The sequence below is a fragment of the Scleropages formosus genome, chromosome 1 (genome assembly GCF_900964775.1).
Source record: "Scleropages formosus chromosome 1, fSclFor1.1, whole genome shotgun sequence".
Classification (NCBI taxonomy): domain Eukaryota; kingdom Metazoa; phylum Chordata; class Actinopteri; order Osteoglossiformes; family Osteoglossidae; genus Scleropages; species Scleropages formosus.
In genome coordinates, this window is record NC_041806.1 from 2567488 (window position 1) to 2588485 (window position 20998).

At 48.1% G+C, this 20998-nt stretch overlaps 1 protein-coding gene across 1 annotated transcript in view; it reads left to right on the forward strand.

Annotated features, from left to right (window-relative positions):
• Positions 1 to 20998, forward strand: part of LOC108930258 (zinc finger protein 420-like) — a 1123701-nt gene that overhangs the window by 336917 nt on the left and 765786 nt on the right. The gene's annotated exons all lie outside the window — the stretch shown is intronic.

Sequence of the window (20998 nt, forward strand, 5' to 3'; positions counted from 1 at the left end):
CTCGTGAACATTTTTGTGTCACTGACAGAGTTGTCAACTCGAGACCACATGAGCGCTGCGGTTCCTGGAGCTCCGCAACGCAGTCTTCGTCACCAGGGTTCACAGCTCCGACTCCCAGCACCATATTGTGCTCGTTATGAAATAACTCGGCTGTTCCGTGTGGCTCTCGCTCCAGCGTCTGTCACCGTGATCTTAAGGCCCTTGGTACCCGTGATACGAACCTGGTGACAGACCAACCTTTGAAGCCCAGTGTTTTCAGAGGGCTCGTCAAACCAGATGCTTATTTACGGCACCGGAGGAGCACAGCGGTCGGGACGCGAGTCGCCCCACAGACGGCAAACATTCGGGTCTTCTCGAGTGGCGTCTGCAAAACCGCCGCTCGGCATAATAGCAGCTAATTACCTCATTAACATATAAGATTACATAATTCGGGCTTCCTCTGGAATGCTCGAATCAAAACCCAGCCCGCAGGTAATCAAAGCTATGACTTCTTGCCTCCGGCCAATTAAATGGAAATAAATTGGTGTGACCTTCACCAAGAGATCCCTGCGCCCTATAGTGTTTCAGTAAAGGAGTTTGTGCGGGGAAAAAAAAGGCCTATCTCCTCAATTCCAGTAAATCTCACCCTTCCTGTGTAGGTTTCCAGTAAAATCGAGGATCAGGCTGGACACAAATAGTTTGCCACTGTCTTTGCCAGATGCTACCCTGGGCAACGTTTGTCCTGAATGGGGCCAACAGATGTGAGAACTGGCCAGGAGGAGAGATTCGGAATGCAGTTGTGATTCGTCGAAAAGGGATCTGAACCTCAAGATGTTTCTTCGAGGGTGAACGTGCTGGAAGCTTCTGCTTAGCCTTTGCAGAGTGCCACGCCTGCTGTGTGCCGAAATGGGGAATTTTATCCGGGTGGAAGAACAATAGCACGTGCTCTGTTTAGTCTGGGTCACGGGGGCAGCGTTTCATTAGGAAAATGAACTCCAGCGCCCGCTTAAACACACATTTTTTCAGCTTTTTAATGTAGCTCCAAAATAAATAGAAGAAAGCATCACATCAGGAGGAGGGTGGAGCTATTGCTGTTTATTAAAGCTCACATAAAAAAATCCAGCGTCCGCTTCCGCCTCTCGGAATCCACGCGCTGGACGTCACCTAGAAGCAGGGCCGTCTCTTGTTTTTGTCTCGGCTCGGCGTCTCCGCGCTCCTGGAACGAAACGCGCTGACCCCGCCTCGAACGGCAGGAAAAAGCACTTGTGAAAATAAATGTCAACTCCTGACCGTGCTAGGCAAGCCGCCGCTGGGCGTGAAGACAATCCGTCTTGTCAATCACGTCATAGGCCCAGGACCCCGCGTTATTAATTCTGACTCTGGTGGCCCACACTTGGGATAACAACTGGACCCGATGAGGTCCAAAACACACTCATTACTGGGCAAGCAGTTTTTCTTGTATTTTCGAATACTTCCTACAACTCTGTTCTTGGGCTGCAGGGTGCTGCTTTATTCTATTATTTTTTCTTTCCTCGGGCGAAGTAAGACTCCCTTTTTGGCGAAAAGACACACTTTCGTTTATACGGCCCTAATTAGGCTGTAGTTAATATTGTCTGCTCGAATTGAGCGCTTGCTCCGTGTTCCTAAGCAGGCCTTGAGCTTAGTCCGCCAAGGGGGGAGGGGGCAGAGAGGGCTGCTCGAGGACTACGTGGTACCGGGCCGTTTATTTTCGAGAGAAATGACCGCGGCGACCGCTACAGACAATCTAGATGAGCACTGCTTGAAATACAAAAAAGATGCAGTTCCAGTTATTATTATTTAACATTGTTTTTGCTGACACTTTTCTCCAAAACAGCTTACAATGTTAGGTTTGTGCACTCGGCTGCTTACAGTGATTTACCCATTTATGCAGCTGGGTAATTTTTACCGTGTCAGTTCAATGTAAATACCGTGATCAGGGATACTGCAGTCATGACATGATAGTTCAGGGACATGAACCTGTGACCTGAAGGCTGCTGGGTCAAGTCTCACCACCTACTGTCGCTGTGGTAGCCTTGATTAAGGTGCTTACTCTAAATTGATAAAAAAAAAGAATTCTCCACCATATGAATGCGTAAAATATGGTAACCTGTTTTCGCCCGAGCACCAAATTAATTATAACCATCTTCATAACTGCATTTTATGAAATCTCAGACATTATAATCTAAGAAAATCTGATTCCCAGAGGGAAATTCACTTTGGTTCCAGCAACGTACAACAGCCATTCTTTTATATATTAATTTAGTTGACGCTTTTCACCAACGCAACTTACCTCTTTATGCAGCGCGATAATTTTATTGGAGCAATTTAGGGCAAGTATTATGCGCAAGTTCATGACAGCAGGCGCCATAAATCAAACCTGCAACCTTCGGATCCTGAGGCAACAGCTCTAACCACCACATTATGAGCTGATTCTCCCCCACATGCGTACATACCCACACATGACATATATGTACAAACGTATAGAGACAAAGTAACCAAATACATAAATTATTAAAAATTGTCATATTTAATTGTTTAAAATATCTGCTGCCCATATTGTAGTCAAAAGGGTGTGATCCTCAGATCATCTCTGTAAGGGATGAGAATGCAAGCATCCCTTCGCTTCTAGAGAACGCTATTGGCTACTTGAGGAATAACAAGGTGGGGGTTCGAATTATAGCCAAGAAGTCTGACACGTGAAAGGAGTGGGAACAGGTACGGCGAAGGAGCAGAGAGAGTGGGAAGGCTGCCATAAAAGTCACATATGCAAACATTTAACGTCAGTTTCGTAGGTGACGTTTGGACTCTAGGCTAAAGTGGCCCCCGGGGGCAGGCGAAGGGCGCTGCGACGGGCACCGCGGAGGGCGCCGTGAAGGCCGCCTTTGTCCCAGCGGGCGTCCGTAAACAGGCCCGCGTCGCTCCCGAGGTGCTGGCGCAGACGTGCCGGCGACGGCTGCGGCGGCACTGATGTCAGCTGCCTTTTTCCAGCTGGGGGCGGCTGAGCGTCGTCGCCCTCCAGCCTCCTTCGGCTCAAGGTGCGAGCGCAACGGCTGCGGTCGGGCGAGGCGGGTCGACCGACTCGGGCGCTGCGAAACACTCCGCGCCGAGCGCCGTCGCTCTCGCCCCGCATACACGCGCTCGGGCAAAACGCACACAGATCACAAAAGGTAGAAAGGGGCCTTTCCTCGAGCCTCGTTCCCCTGTTCTTTTTCCGGCACGGCAGCTACGATCCCAGCTCTATAAAGCTGTCGGTATGGGCTCTGGCCACCGCGAGTGCGGGCCGCACGCCCCTTATTAAAAATCATCACGTCTGCACTTTGTTTGCAGAACGTGTTTCTGTTTACCAACTCAGGTGAGCGGCGGCCTCAAGAGGTCAGCGTCTCGATTTAGCGGGGCATTTAGCACCTTGTATTTCTCCAAAACTGCATCTGCCCGACTCTAATTATTGCAGTAAACCCAAACAAACTGCCTCAGCAATCCCCGGTGCATTTATTAGCCTCTTAAATGACGTAAAATCTCTTTTTATTCCATTTTTTTTTCAAATCCCGATCAGTGCGAATGTAGTTCCAGCTCTTGAGTGCGTTCACAAGTGCCCCGATAGGGCCGCACATCCGCAATGGGCTCGTGATCATATGGAATGAGGTTAATTTAAAGGCACTTTTCTGGGACATGCTTTCCAAGCCACATCGTACAGTATGTATTGCTTTACATGTTTTTTGGGCAGGGGGTGCCGGATTTTCTTCGAAGGGCAGCGCATGGCGTGATGTGGCTTTTCAGCCATCAGTGCTCCTCCCCAGGGGGCCCTGGCATGGGAAGGACTGCGGTTCCTGAAATCGAACCTTAGGGAGAGGCGATCGGGCCCCACAGGGCGGCTGCTCCTCCTGCGGGGGTTCTCGACAGCTGAGGGGACGCCATGCGGCGCTGGCAGGGAGCCCGGGGTCGGGCACGGTGCCAGGCACACGACAACGATCAACGCCCACTTCCCCTGGACTTTGTAATGTAACCGCACTGAAGTCCGTTCCTATTGCAGCGACACACCATCAGTCGGGTACAATGAACCTGTCTCACGACGCTCAAAAACATGCAAATAAATAATTGATTGTAATCAAAAAATATAAAATAAACCACCACTGGTATATTTCATATTTGTTGAATATAATCAATTATTTATTTGCATGTTTTTGCTGAAATTATTATTTTTGTGTGTTATATCTCATGCAAATATGCATGTGATGATTTGGTTTGGGTTTATTTGATACCTTGTGAAGGAGTCTTGCAGGATGCTGTGACACATAACAATATTTGTATTTTATTTATTCATTTAGTTGATGCTCCAAAGTGATTTAAGCTGCCGCAACCACGCCTGCAACCAGAGCGACCAGGTATTGAAGAGCACCACTCCACCACTTCCCAGCTGCGGAATCTCAATGAAACAACCATCCCCTCTGCGCTCTCTACTCACCTTACCTGACCAGCTCCTGGCACCTCCCTTCCTCGTTTCTCCTTGCATGTCTCCTCGTCCCTGTATCCTGTCTCCTGCAGCCACGACCATCGCTTGCCCCTTCGACCTCGCCTCTGGATCACCCCTGGTACCACATCTGCCCTTCGGGGCAGAACCTTCTTCTGCTCCAACCATGACATTTGCTTTGACCTTAGGGTAAGTACCTTACTGAAGGGCCGCTATAGCAGTAGGTCAGATTTGAACCTGTGACCTTTACGGCCAAAGCAGGCGATTGTAATTGCAATGCAATGCTGTTGTATTATACTGGACAGTTCTATATTGTTCAAAGCTGTCTGACCTTGGGTGTTGTTGGCCTCATATATACAGTAGAGTTCCTCCAGAAAGTTCACTGGTGTCCTTGGTGTTGAAAGGCCGGTGTCCACTATTACTGTCATTGAGTCCTTCCATCTGGTTCCTGGTTGTCCTCGTCTTCTTTTTCCTCCAACTTTTCCAAGCATGAAAATCTTTTTGAGACTCCAGTCTTCTCATGACGTGTCCACAAGATGATAACCAGGGTTTCAATTTAACGTCAGTTTAAGTCTCACTTTAACGTTCTGGTTGGATTGATGTATAAAAGTAGTTTACCCGCTATAAAGAGTCTTGGACCCAGGTTTAGCTCACGCTGGACTGGTCGTAACGTTAACCCAACCCAACGTTACCACAGCTCCACAGCCATTTACTGTCAGGTGGAGGCAAAGGTCATTGGCTTGGGTTTGTACATACAAGCATGTAAGTTAGCGACCTCACATGGTTGTGGTTTCTCTGCCCGCCGTCCTTACTGTCCATTTACAACCATGACTGAACTGGAAGAAGTAGGAGGTGAAGTCAGGTCAGGAAGCAAATTGTGACGTTCCAACGTGACAAGTAATATGATTGGGGAATATCCCTGCCAAATGTGCCGCAAAATGAGTAGCGGTAACTTCAGGTTGGATGATAACGAGTTCCTGCAGGGCATAGTAAAAACTCATATTTAAATTAGGCTGTGAAAATTTGTCGAAAATGACCTAATAAATGATAAATGGTTAAAGCTGTCGCCTTACACTTGAAGAACCTGGGTTCAAATCCTTCCTCCTACCTTAGTACCCTTGATCAAGGCTCTGACTCTGAACTGAGTAGAGTAAAAATTTCCCAGGTCTATGAATAGGTAAATCATTGCACCTTAGTGTCCAATCCTGATACTGTACGTTACCATGGACACCATCTGACTGCGGATCAACAATTTTTTGATGCTTTTTTCCTTTCGTTACCCTCAAGTGACAACTCAGTAAAAAACGTTCAGAGATGTAACGCCGCTGTGCTCAAAAAATAATCAGAAGGCCCGCTGTAATTTGAATTCCTATGAAAGAGGCATCTGCGGTCGCCCCTGATGGTGCTGCCTTTCTGAGAATGCAGAATAAAAATATCCGGGCAAACAGTTCATGGCGCGTGCCGCAGTGTGATTTACAAATGACTGGGGTGTGATGGAGATGGTCCCAATGCCACATCTCATTATGGGTGGGCTGTGATGTGATGCCCTATCCACCCTCGAAAGCAAATAAGCATCAAACAACACACAACAGAAAGCGAAAACACACACAAAATTAACCTGTGCTTTTGAATACACACATATGTACTCAAAAGAAATGAAAAAAAAAATGCATTAGTAACACAAAGGTGGATGATTTATGAAAAACACCATATCTTGCAAAAGGAAAGGTCACACTTGAGGAAACACTTCAGAGGACAAAAAAAAGAAGCCCTATGATTGGTACAGTATGTTTGGAACCTCTAAATATGGTTTTGATACTCAGATGGGCAAATTTAGACATGCAATGAGCTCTACACAGATTTTTTTTCTTGTGCAATTGCAGAAATCACAAATCTGCAATATTTATTATTTGGTTATTTCAGTAACGCCTTACAGATACTGTATTTACTTATTTGGACACTTGGGCCATTTCTGGAATCAAATGAACCTGGTGTTCATCCTGATCCTTCTGTTGTGCCTTTGAGGAAGGTACTTTACCCAGACTAAAAATGAACCAGCTGCATAACAGGGTAAAGTATTGTGAAGTACTGAGTTGCTTTTGAGAAAAACATTACCTTAATAAATAAATATGCCTTGTTCTTTGTATGGTGAGGATGAATGTCTTTCTGTTTTTATGGGGAACCTAATTTTTACTGTCATTATAATAATCAGAGATATGTTTTTTAATCCCAGTTTAATATGCACTCGCACATTCATTTAATAATTGATCAAGAGATTGTTTGATTGATTGACTAACGAATTAGTAGTTAATTGGTCCAAAGTATAGAACTGCGGCATTGCATATTGCTGCAAAATCTATTGGTTTTGACGAGCTGGGCTGAGAGCTGTTTTTGGGGTAAGTCAGCTGGTCAGATGATGCTGATGTTGAAGTCCTCACTGGGAGCAATGGATACAGGTCCAATGGACAGTTTCGCGGTGCTTGTTTATCCTTCTTGTCTTGGGAGGTGCTCACTGCGGTGCAATGTGCTCTCTTTTGGGCCGGTGCTTTGTAAACGGCGCGAGCGAGACGTGTCCGGACACGTGGTGAAGGGAACCGACAGAAGACAGCAAAGGATGGCTCCACTCGTCCATTCTTACCTCCGGCGTAAACAGCCAAAGGGCTGGCGGAGTGCTGGCTCATGTGGGCGTGGCGATGTGGGTACGAGGATGGGGACTCTTTGCTGTCGCACGTGTGTGGAGCGAAGTTTCCAGTCGCGGCCGAGGGCTTGGCCAACACAAACGGCGAGACCACGTACGTACGGCCGGACCGCACCCTGCCCGCTCCAGCTGGTTCGAGAACATTCGAGGTCCAGCTTAGTAGCGGTTCAGGGTTCGCGTCCTTAGAAGCCCAGCGAATCGCCCTGCTGTTGACTTGTACCACATGATACTTGTGGGGGGGGATCATCCTCATTGGCGGAACCCCCATCCTGGAAAAAGTTTACAAGGAACGACATGGAGGCACTCATTGTAGGGGGTGCCTGTTAATACCCACATCCCTCTGCCATATGGGCAAGGAGGTAAGATGTCTGGGGGCGCGGCAGACCTGGGGGGTGCACTGCTTTGAATGATGGGCTGCGCCCTCCTGCCATGGCTGGGCGTCCCGAGGACAAATTGGTACAGCGATATGTAGGGCTTTTCTCGTTCCCACCAAAAGCTAAAGACACAGCGTTCAGGAGCAGATTGTTCCAATTTTGCCATTAGTTTTATTACCGGCGGGTGAGAGTTTCAAGTCGACTCTGATGTTTTCCGTCCAAGTTTTAAACCCCCCTCGTCATAACAAAGATAAGCCGTCCGCATATCTGCATCGAATATCCCAAGCTTCTGTGCGGCGTGCACTTAGGGCTGTAAATCATCTGGAAAAGGGCCTACGGAGAGGCCATAATGGTTCTGCAGAGACCCCCGGACTGACAGCTCGCCAGTTTTGCACAGGATGAAACCCTGGTTGTTTTGGGGTTGGTGCCCGCGGGGGGGCGGGACCTCCCTCTCGCCACGAGCCTGCGGCTTCACAAGACCTGCGCTTCAGCTGTGGCATCTGAACCGGGTGCTCCCTGGCACCGGCCGCAGTGATGGATGAGGGCCAGGGGTGGGCTGGCCCCCCATGGCGGGGGGGGGGTTTGGGGTGGGAGGCCCGCGCTCCGTTCTGTGTGCGGCTTCCTCCATCGAATTCTCCCCCAGCAGCCTCATTTATCATGGTCACACCGGGCACCCCGTGGGCTTCTCACCCGAGACACACATGGTCCTGCTGTGGGCTGATGGGTAAAAGGCCCCCTTTTCTCCCGAAGCCTAAAAATACACCGAACCGAGAGTAACTCCTCTGAACCCTAATGGCTTGTGTCACCACCTTTGAGGAGGGGCATTTCTCCAGCTGGGATGGAACTGGGATTCTGTAGCGACAGGGGCTTGTTGAAATGGTTATGGATGTTTAAGGATGTCTGACAGCGGGCCGTTGGGTCCGGATAGAGTTCCGAGCCCCAGCTTCCCGTCCCTTTCCCCGGCCCCCTCCCCGCTCACTCCCCATCGGTCCGCTCGTCGCTGCAGACCACACGGTGGAGGCATGCAGTCACAAATACCGCTTCATCGCCAGCGCCTCTGACCACCATGTCCAGACTGTTGGACTCCAGCCCCACTTAGGGCCCTGCTGACTCAAAAGGACCTTCTTCTCTCAGCCAACTGAACCCCCCCAGCACCCCACCCTTGTTCCCTTCCCTCCCCACATCCTCATCATCCCTCCTCCCTCCCTGAGAGAACCAACCATGGAAATGAACATGTCCAGATGACGACGAGAGAAGTCACACCTGCCACGCCGGTAATAAAGACGACTTTTCAGTTAAACCCCCCACCCAAGAACCAGCACCCCCAGCCTGCAACCTATCTCCTTCGGAAAAAGCGCACGCCACATACCAAATTCATTCCAGGGAAAACGATATATGACCGGATAATTTAATACGGCAAAATGACATTTCATAAAAATTCCCTTGAAGTTATGTTAAATGTTGACAAATCGTGTGCTTGTGGAAAGAGTCGATGGGAGGGGGTGGGGGTTCGGTGCCCGGAGGCAGGGGCGAGGCTGGCGTGCCTCAAGGCGTTGCCTTGCTCTTCCTGGCCACCTGATTGTTTCCCTATAATTCCTGCTTTTTTTTTCTTTTCAGTTTTTAAACATTTTTTCCAGCACGGCTCCGAGCCCCACCGCCGTGGCAGATGGTGGCAGGCTCTACGCAAGCTGACACACTGATCGCGTGTCATTAGAACCGGAGGCCTGCTGTGTACTGGCCTGCACGGCTAAATGAGTAGTTACCGTGGCAAAGTAGGTGCCGAAAAGCGGTTTCACCCTCGAGGCTCCTACATTTGCATTCGCCGTAGTGACCGGTATGGACATCGCCGTCCAACTGGACACAACCTGTGAGGTCTCGAACCGGCGCTGAAGACCCGACCTGGCTGGCCACATGCAGTGTGGAAAGGGGAAATACCGAACATACAGAAGCCACGACTTCAGCAAAGTCTTCTGTCAGCGATCCTTTTTTTGCCACTATTTACATTTACAAATAAATATGTAAACAAAACACTATGGCCCCTGAATATATGTATTTTAAATTTATTACGAAATGTATGCACACACACACTCACAGATGCACACACATAAACACGCAGAGGATTCCTGCGGTAGGGCTCCAAGACAACTCGGTTGACCAGTATGTTCCGACCGCATTCTTTAAGCTGTGATTAATCCTAAGAGGATTAATGTTTTCATTCTTGGAAAAAAAAAAGACCCAGAAACATAAACATACCTTTATTAAGTTTGCTGCCCAGCTGCAAATAGTAGCTGTCTGGCCATGAGTGTGTGTGTGGCTTCTCGGCTGGTGGGCAACGCAGGCCGGGCCGAAGTCCTTCAGGCGTCTGCTCCCTTTACCCAGCATGCCTTTTCCTCCGGCCTGATGTTCCGCCCTGCCAAGAGGAAGGGATTCCACAGAGGTCGTACTGCAAATTTGATGCTAGAGGTCACATGGAACCTCGAGCCGGATTCAACTCATCTCGCCAAACGGCTGTGAAGGTGCAAAGAGGTGGAAATTCCGGACTCACACTTCGGTTCTTTTACGGGGGTGCGATTTTGGGCTCTGTGTCCAGCCTCTGTAAAATTCCAGTTCACCGCAGCCTTGGGCTGATGTGTAGTATCCTATAGATTCTGCTGAGGGGAAGTCGGCACAGTTACAATCATGCGAGTTCTATGACCGCCCGGTGCCCCTGTAGCTGCTGCAAAGTCAAGACTCTGGTTATGGTCAATTGGTCTTCACCCCAACAGCTATAGGACCAGATCAGTGCCCTATGCTTCTCCACCTCTAGCCTCTTGGGGGTCCCACTTACAAGGAGTCCAAAACTGAAAGCCCACCCATTCTTAAACTTCTTACGTGAGTTCCGCATGCCTGTTTAGTGCTTAAAGTCCCTCAAAAATTTCACTGCTAATGCTTACCTCAGCCGTTCACATGGGTGATTCCATTCGGGTTTCCATGAGCCCCTCTCAGGCCCCACCTTCGCGTCCGGCACAAGGTGAGTCTAGGTTGCTCTTGTTTTGTTCTCCTGCAAACCCCTAGATGACGGCTACATTTAATCATTCCGCCCAGTTGAAACCCAAGCTAAAAACAGGCTCTCGACCTGACGGGCTCCGTTTAGTGGCTCTTGGCACCTTTCCCCGATGGCCTGGTGCCTACGCACGTGCTCAGTCAGGAGTCGCCATGTACTCAGCCACCGGCGGGCTGACTGACACACGCCAGCGGTTGTCGCACGCGAGCGAGGGGTCACTGCGGATACCGCTCGTGTCCTCCACCTCGGCAGCGCCTGGGCGGGCGTGATTCACGCTTAGTAAAACAGCCGGCCCTCAGTTCCAGTAAGAGGGCGGGGGGGGGTTTCCTGTTCTAGAACGAGGAGCGGTCACCGAAGACTTAATCGTGCGTCCATCGTTTTGCTATTTTAAAAGCAGTAATAAGAATAGGCCGCTGGCACCTTGTCTCTTCTCCCCGTAAATTAGCAAAAGTTCTCTTCCAAAACAAAATGAAAATGTTGCATTTGTACATTTTTCACACAGACTGCAGCAGCTTGAGCTATAGAGCAGAGATGGCAGCACCTTCAGTGTCCCACCTGCGCACTTCCCAGTGAGTTTCCTGGTCAATGCTACGCTTGGCCTTTTGAAAGTTTTTCTTGCTCGAGGATTGGTCCTTGAAGCTCACCCACCTACTCAAAGACCTGATCTACTCTTCTCTAGGTCTCTCCTTCTTGAGTCACACTGATCTTTGATCTACATTTTGAGAACCTCTGATTCTAGAACGCAACGGCGCGAGACCCTCATGCAGGTGTTCGCAGGACCTCCGTTCTAGAAGAACTCCAGCAGTTGAGCAGGTGCTTCAGTCAGACTACAGATGACGCTAGATTCTGTTACCATTTCTATGGACGCATCACTTCTCCCGGCCTTGTGCTATGGATTAAGTGGCAACCATCTGCTTTTGCTCTGGCCACTGCTGAGTGCTCCCGCTTCCTTCGAACCGCCAGCCCACATTTGCGGTAAATAGAAGACCGGTGCTGAAAAGAATGTGAAAGGTCTCTGTGAGCAAACAGCGGTAAAACTGTAAGCAGACACCACTGTCAGACTCCCAAGTTCCCGTTACTCAGCATTGTGAGACAACGGGCCAGCGACAGCTGCCCACCCCACCACCCCTCCACCCCTCCACCCCTCCAAGCACCCACCCACTTGCAGCCCATCCCACATCCCAAGTCGCAGCAGGTTATCATGCCCTAGCATTCATCACCAATGTGTTTGGCCTTCATCCCTGTTGGGTTGGGTGGGAATGACGAGACGTAGGGAAAGAATTCTGCATGCCATTGCTCTCTTTGGTTCAGCGCTGTCCCCTGATCTCAGCGTTGCTGGTTGAAGATCTTCCCTCTGGGCCAGGAAAAGATGCCCTTGTCCTGACTTTGTCTTGAGTCATCAGAGCACCTGGTCTGACATGCTTCGAAACCACAGTCCTTGGCCCAATTTGTCTGTGTCTGCTGGTGAAAACAACAAGGAATAGACAGTAGCAGCGGGCGCTCGTTTGCAAAGAAAATATCATAAATTATTTGCATCAGACCAGTCGCCTGTGGGTTACTTTTTCTTCCAGGTTTCCTGAAGTACTTGTCACTTGGAAAAAACAGGTCGATTAAAAAAATGCTTAGAACATTCTGACAACTTTTTTTCTGAGGAACTGTTGAGTATTCCAGAACAAGCACAATAAAAATGCCATCGGGCTGCTGGCACCTTGTTTCATTATGAATTATCGTTAACAGCAAAATAAATGGACCTTCGCTTTACCTCCATCGTAGTGTGTCTGATTGGTCGCACAGCAGCGAGATGCTGATGATGGAACTGCGTGTGTCGACAAATATGCTGTAACTGCAAGACGTATGGCCTTGAGGTCTGAATCATTATTTTAGGTTCGGGACTGAATTATTTATGGCTTTTGGAGGAATTATAAGGGGAAGTGCAAGCACCTGTTTTCAGTTTTTTTCTCTCTGTAGATAAATGTTCTTAAAGACATAGATCCTACAAAACTGCGAGAGGCCTTAAATAAGTAACAATCCATGAAAAACGCTGGCATGAAAAAGCGTGTGTTAGGATTTGAGCTTTTTCTCCTTAAATAAACAGAACATGTTATTCACGTCACACCGTGCCAGTAGCCATCACAGCAATATGCTCTGGGTTTGCAAGAGCCGCATATTAAATTCCCCCAACTGGGACAGGCTACTAAGGAGGTTGCCAACAATGTCCGCCGAGTACAAATGTTTATTTAAAAAGTTATGTTCGAGTATTGATTTTGTTTCATTTTTTCCCTCCATCTTTGGCTCCGAAAGTCTGTCTGTCCATCACGCATTTTCCGTCAAGCGAAACCCAGGGTCTGCCGTTTATAACGATTCGCATATCGAGACCTTGTCAGCCTAAAGCAAGCAATGATAAGGAAGGCCATGGAATCTCCGCCAAGGCAAATAAGTTACAGGCAGTGTACATTTCATATTATAAACTGGATATAGAATGTCGCACCTATGAGTAGGAAAAATAGAACTGTTAACATTAATACCTGATATTCTTTTTCCCTTCCTATTTGCAGTTTTTGGAAATTTAAGTTTGGCTTTAATTACGTCTAAACTGGGTTCGGTTTCATGTGCAGAGAGCGGCTCTTTGGCTTCTCCTAAGAATGCTCTATTTTTCTCTGGCTTGTGACGCGGTTACCATGTCTGCTGACTCTGGCTCTGGCAAGCCCTGGACTCAATGGCCGTCTGTGCCGGCTGGCCCTGCCTTGCCTTCCTGTGGCCCAGCTCGAGGCGAGCCAGAGGATCTATCAAGGGCTGGGCTGTGGAGCTGACCTGAATCCAGTCAAGAACTGGGATGTTGAGTTGAACCGAGGCCAGTCAAGGGCCGAGAAGTTGAGTTGACCTGAGGCCAGTCACGAGCCTGGACGTTGAGTTGACCGGAGGGCATCTGGGACCTGTGATGTTGAGGTGACTCGAAGCCGGTCAAGAGCCGGGACATCAAGTTGACCCAAAGCCATTCTAGAGCTGAGATGTCCATTTGAAGATGGATGCCCCGAAGAGCTCCCGCCTTGAAACTGACATCACCTTGAGTCGGTGAGGCCTCTGTGGCTGAAGAAGGGATGCAAGGGAAGGATACATTTTGCCGCTCTTACCTCTCTGTCCGGGGATAAATGCAAATGTTCCTGAGGCCACGCCCGTGTTTATTTTGTGGAGCTGCTCGTGATGCCGGTGAGCGTGACACATCCGGGCCTGTTGCTCTTAATGTTTCCGTCTGACTGTTTACCTACACGTTTGACAAAGGCCAAAGTCAGCACTGCTAATGCTCGTGGGTCGCTTGCAATCAAGCCAACGGTTTTTTATTGTGCCTCTGACGTTAATGGCCCTGTGGCACACCTCCAAAGCTAATGCTTCAGGTCCCCAAGCTAAACCCCGGAGTTCTGCTGTTGCCATGATAACACAAAACGAGGCAACTCCACCACCCTGGACGATTGACAGGTACAACACTTGGGAGTTTGTCCTGGCAGCATTTGAGGTGGACATTGCTGGTTTGTTGACTTATTTGAGGGGTGGAGGTCTGCGGGAGGCATGGACACCCCTCAAACTCCTACTCCATCAACGCCCACCCCCCCTTACTCCCGACCCCCACAGGTCTCTTGGCCGGACCGCGATCAATTCACACGTCAACGCGGTTTGGTTTCTCTGCGTTCTTTCCGCCTTTCCACTAAAATGAGCCTTCCATTGGGTGGAGACAGCAAGCTGTCAAAGGCCCATTAGTTGTTTGAGAACAAAACCCATTCTGTGTCTTCTTTAGGATGCCTAAGACATTCCTCTCCTGGACATCAGTAGGTGTGCTGTCAAAGCTAGCCATTGCAGGGTGGGAGATGCGTTGGCGCTGAATTTCTTGACAATGAATTCCGCAAACTTGATCTGAATTGCACATAAGCAAACTAAACTGCTGCGTTCCCGCAACTCTAAGAGTATTTGTACCTCTATCTTTTTTTTTAACCAAAAGATTGTTGGCACTGCTGCTACTTCAGCCTTTTGCATGGAATAGGGGCCTGAACTAGCTGAGTTATTAGTAGCACTATAAATGAATGAAAATGTCAAAAAATGATCAGGTATTCTCAATGAATGTGTAGGCCTGTGATGTAAGGATTTGTTACGCCTGCAGCAATTCCAAAGACCTCAGTATTTCTTGATAAATGTAAAAATATCCATCAAAGGAATAATGTTAGGTTTCCAAGTTTCTTGTTGTCTTGTTTCCTGCGCAGTGGACACGAAGCCCCGGGGTAATCGGTGGCAGGATCTTTCATGCTACAGCTCTCTTTAATGAAATCCCCTGCCGAACAGAAAAAGGAGTTCAAACCAGAACATTTTAACAAGCTTCTTATCAACATCCAACCACTGAAACAGTGCTCTCTAAGTAGAATACTTTTCACTATGCGATGGAATGACATATTTTGGTGATTTCAGCTGTGGCACTGGCCTTCTTTACGTCAAATTACACATTTTTACAGGTTACTGCATGAAATTGCCTGCTACAGTAATGCCAACAAGGAAACTTTATGACATCTCAGCTCTAAGGGAGGCCTGGAGAACCCTTGTTGGTGGCCTATGCCCCAAGAGGGATAGAAGGCATAAGAAGAAGAAGAAGCATGAAATTGCTGTTTCACCTGTGGTCTAGTTCATCGTTTCTAGTGGTGTGCAAATGTTTAACGCTTGTCTGTTCAACTTCTGAAATTCAGAGTAATTTTTCAGGGGCCTCGTGGCATTGTGATGGGAGAACGCCTACGGAACATAGAGACGGATCAGGCCGTGATCTGGAGGACAGTGAGACACGTTGGTGCTCAGCCCTTCCTTATTGGACCTGACACATGTTTGAATTCTCGAGCGGCTAAAATCAATCAGCGAATCGCGCTTGTTAAAAATAATCTGTCAAACATGGGCCTGTCATAAAGGAAACTCTTGTCCTGCAGTCTGCACAGGAGGGGGCATTTTCTATGGCTTCTTAAATAAATACAGAAGCTTTTGTGGGAATTAGTGGGGTTGTCGCAACCCCACACCCCTCCAATTTATTCTGTAGCCTTTTGCCGATGAAACCGTCTATTGAATGGCAGAAAGACTGAACAAAGGGGGTCTTTCTCTGGAATGGGAGGTGTTGAAAAGCAGCGTAGGGAGCGGGGCATAGGCTTTTTTCTTGTTTTTGGGGTGTCGGGGGCTGGGGATGTAATTGACTTGAGGGGTGAGATGGGGGATACTCACCACACTGCTTGAGTATCACTTCAGCCTTCAGCTTTGGGCAGCCAGAGTGGTCAAGGTTTGGGCTTAGCCCCGAATGAACGCAAGTATCATGGAGGCTGGATCTAGGCCTTTAAGATATAGTGGCTTTGCATCATCTCAGTGAGGCAGAAAGAGGGCTTAACAGAAAGGGGATAAGAGAAAATGGATATAGGGTTAAGGCTGTGTGTGTGTGTGTGTGTGTGTGTGTGTAGTGGAGGCTGTAGCAAGGGGAGGATGTGGCTCATTGGCTGAAGATCTGATAAAGCAAGTAGGCTGACATTGCCCCCTAATTATTTGTGGCAACCAAGCAGCACTGGCTGAGCTCTCTGAGTCAGCGTAAGACGTCATATCTAATGAGAGTAGGCCTGGCTTGGCAAAAACCCTCTCCCCAGCTGGTGCCAAGAGTCAAGCCCCCCCCACCCAACAGTGCTAATTTCTCCTCCTTTCCTGACACACACACAATCACACAAAACACAATTTTGGCTTGGTCTTTCCAGATAATAATTAGCTGTGAACAACCACATAAAAAATAGTTAAACACTTAGTTGGAGGGTTTAGGCCTCGGAAGGGTGGGCAGGGGATGCTGCTCGTGCTTGCCCAATTCAATTATGGGATGTGAAAGCAAAAATGGCACGGTTTCATCTCTTCCCGGGTTCCAGAGGCACAGCTCCCCTGCACCGCACGCTGTAATTTATCCCAGATGTGCCGAAACATGCTCTAGCGAATATAAAGTGGATGTTTCAGACACTCTGTGATGAGGATATGCTCAAATATTGTCCAGGACATTTTTTTTCCCCTCTGGCAGGGGAGCTGGAAGATGACAGGGCTGAGGGGAGGGATGTTGGAGGTGATGGAAGGCAGGCTACCAGCACTAGTAAGCAAGCTGCCCCCCTCACAGCGTTTCCTCTGTCCCTGTCAACCAGATGCAGTTCTGATCCTCAACCGCTTTCATCTGTGACAGCACGTCATGGGATACATCAGGACTGATTTTGGACAGACTGAACTGCAATGACCCGACTGGATGCTGAATTATCTAATAAGACTGAGGGTCAAGTGGAATAATGAACATGCTCATCTCCACTGGACCTCCTCCCCAGGCAATATGAAGCGTAATTATTAGCACTGGCCTTGCACAGCATTGCATCACAGCATGGCCTGAGCTGATCCACAGTGTTGATATTGCTCCTGAAGTCACACAGAAGCTGGGATCTCGCAGCACAAGGTCAAGTTGTTCCTTCGGCGATTTGTTGGTTCGCTTTGCAAAAATGATTCAACACAAGGAACTAGTGTACGACAAGACAAATAGGGTGCTACTATCTCCCATCCTTCAAAGCTGCTGAATCCCTCCCAGCATTATAGAAGGGTCTCAATCCCATCTCCTTCAAACCCGTTTCTTTGCTGATCCCCTAACAGTTACAAAAGTGAATCCGGTGCCATCTTCTATGATTATCTATGCATTTGCAGTTTGATTGACACTTCTATAGGCAGGAATTTGAACGATGTTAACCAGCAACATGGTGGTGTCAGACACGCGAGCTGTTTGTCGATAATACTGTGCCTAAAGCTTTTCACCTCTTGCTAATTTTGTTTACTCGTCACCTTTGGAGATAAATGTCTGTTAAATGTCAATGTAACACGGAAATGCATTTTTTGACGAGACTAACCTGTATATTGCAGCTTACAATATTTTATACATTAGATAGTATATGCCATTGCCACATGCATTGTAGGTGATCACTCAAGATGTTCCTCGCAGTGAAAGAAAGGTTGTTACGGCGTAACGGTATTTGTAATGCGTCAAGGTGTTCCTCAGAGCAATGCTGGAGCCCCCCCAACCTCCTGCCAGCCCTCCAACCCTCTGCCTCCTGGCACGGCTGCGGTTACCGGCGGAAACGGCGAGGCACCCGAGCTTCATCTCAGCAAGGGCTCTGCGACAAGACCCGTGGAGCCAGAGGGTCGATTCCTTGGCCCAGGCATACAGCCTGCCTTTCACCTCCCTCTGTTTACACAAAGACTAACTTATACCACCCTCAACCCCCCACCCCTTCAGTACGAACCCCAGCCAGCTCCAACCACCGTTTAATAAAAACCCGACTCCCTGAAAGCTGAGTGCCAGGAATTGGACCGGGCTGCGCAAAAAAAAGAGAGTCTTGACCATACCTGGAGCTTGTCTGAAGAGCGACACTGACGCGAAATGGATTCGGTGGCACCTCCCGAACTGTACACCACATCTCTGTGCCCTGGCGCCGGGTTCGATACCGCCGCCAGCGTCATTGTGAGCACGGTGCAGGGTGAATCACGCTCAAGAGTGTATGATTCAGTCTGACACGTTTTCTTCCTCCGCGTCTCGGGGTCAGCGGTACAAGCAGATCTCTTAGGTGGCAACATCTACAGTTACAGCTCCCTAAAAACAAACCTTTGTGTCAAACACAGCATACAGTAAGTGCTCTTGAAGGGAAAGGCTAAAACAAGCCCTGAAAGAGCCGTGTCATGTTGTCTCCCTGGATGCCAACATTTCAAGCAACGTTACGCTGAAAGCGAAAGGCTGGGGAGGAAATGAGCGTTGCATGGGGGCGCGATACGTGCACAAGTGCTGCCAAACACGGACCGTGCACAATTAGGCTGCGGGCTCCGCTTTTCTTTGGACAGATGTGCACGCAGAGTGAATGCGGAGTAAGTTCAGCGTAAGTCCATTTGGTTGCATGCACAGGTCCTGGCGTTCTCTGGGGCACGCAGATTTCGGCCTACCGAAACACTTACTTCTACCAAAGCAATTAGTTCATCTGAGCGCTAATGGCACTAATTTAGCCTTTTATCTCAGAAATTGTGGCTGTTAGTGGTTTAAAGACAGCTGGAAACGCTGCACACCTTCCAAACCTGCCGGGATCGGGGGTGCGAGTTTGCTGGGTACATTTATCTCTGGACTGAAGGCCACGGGGGGAGGTGACCGTACCATTTAGACGAGGTTGTTTACTCCGCTGTTAAGACATCATAAACGGGGTAGACGTGAATAGCTGACGTGCCACCAGAGGTGTTTATGTGCTTTTTTTATACTGCTGGATTAAACCGGTTTAGTCTGGTCTGGTTGATTGCACAGAGCCTGATGTTACAGGAAAATATATGAGCAACGTATAGCCTTTAAAGTTCTCGAAAAGGGCCACCGGTAGACCTTCAGCTATGAGGTGTGGAGTGCTGTTTATCGTACAGACTCTCGTAACCTTTACACCTTTCCAATCTACTTCTTCCACTGCGAACCTGGAGGGGGAGTCCAGATTTTGGTGGATTGTTCACAGGGAACAGTAGAAGCCTATAAATCCCATTTCAAGGGAAGAGAAGTCACGCTTTGTTCTGAACACATTTGGCGCCAGATGCCACAGAAGAGAACGTGCAGCTGCGCGAATTTATGCAAAAGTTTCATAATTGCTGTGGATTTCTCCTTAATCGCAAATCTCCCTCCGAGAGATGGGAAGAAGAAGTTGCAGCGTCCGATCAGATAGGACAGCCTTTGGGATCAATTTGTAAGGCGTAATTTTGGTCGCGTCTTTCAACATGTTTGCCGGTTTGAGTTGCGCGCTTCAAATTTAGCCGACCGCACCGCCTGGCTTCTGTCCAGCTGACGGTTCCGAGGAGATGTTTCCTTCTCTGTGGGCTCTCTGGATCGAGATGACCAATTCCGAGAAAGAGCAAATGCTTGAGATCACCAGGGAGGGACGGTATCACCAATCTGTAACCAATTAAAACTGCTTAGTGGGGGAATAAATCTTTTTCTAACTCAGGGAACATAGGAAGCTTGTCATTGTGCCCAAAAAGACGTAGTCAAACAAAGCATGATGTGAATCTCGTATTTAAATTAAAAAAAAAAAAAAAAAAAACCTGTAGAGAAGGAGAACATGACCCTGATGAAGACCTCACTGTAGTTGTGGTGACTTGTAGAATAGGAGCCTCAAAGTCAACTGAAAGAGAGCCGCTCATCATAAAATGATTATTAACTATAATTTATTGGATGTCTTTCTTGCAATGTAATTTTACTGTATCAGTTTAGCGTAAGCTACTTGAGGAAGGGTATTACAGCAGGAGGAGTGGCTCAAACCTTAGTCCTTAGTGCTTTATGTGCAAGGCAACAGCTCAAACCACTCCACCATCTGCTGCCAAGCAACGTGACGTGTAATTTTACTCGACTGCAGGGCACACTGTAGACTGTAAAACTAGTTTCCCGGAATCTGTGTTACAGAAATATGGATGATATCTTCTGACGTGCGCACATGTGTGTTGTGAGAACATGGTCACCATTGATCAGCATTTGCACGGCAGCAAACGTGTTTTTATTTGGAGTGACTGCAACCAGAGAGACCCGTGCTCAGCACCCCCTACGCTGACCCCCAGCAGCCCAAGCTACCATCAAGCTGATGTCAGTGCTGTTGGGTTTGTGTACGGAGGCTGTGAAACATTGACAGTCCAGCCTAAGATGTTGGTTCCAGCCAGCGTTGGATGTTTAAGTCCTGTACACATAGTCTATATTTAAACCACTGGACTTGTTGAGATGTCGGACTTGCTGAGAGGTATCTTCAACTGAAAGGTGTCCTCAACATAGGATACTGGGAATGGAATACTGGACAGACTAGACTTTGTGGTTCAAAGCAGAAAATAGGCATCTAATAAAGAAACTAAATGTAATCATATCTCTACTGTCATTGCTCATTCCAGCTAACCCTACAGCTGCAGGACCTGATGGGATCCTGGCGTTGTATCCTTGAGTTAGATCCTCAGAACATATTGCATCAGCAAAATCGAGCTATGTAAAGAAACTAAACTCATTTTGAATACTGTCCTGTAACACACACTTGAGGCAGCATAAATAAGGATAAATAAATAAAAAACAAAGCAGCGGAAGATTGATTGGGATATAAATTACAGTCTCTGACACAACAGAAACATATTTCTAGCGTCCCCCCAAAACAATTTAGTCTTCTCGGTACCATGAAAAAATAAACAAAATAAAACGAAACGTGTTGGCTGCAGATAAAGCCTTATCCCATTCCGTGGTGGAACAGACATGGGAATTTAATAACACTGCACAATAAAGTTTATGTTTTCAGCAGTAGACAAAATAAATGTTATACGTAAACTTGTAGTGGGCACTGAAGTTTGATGTCCAT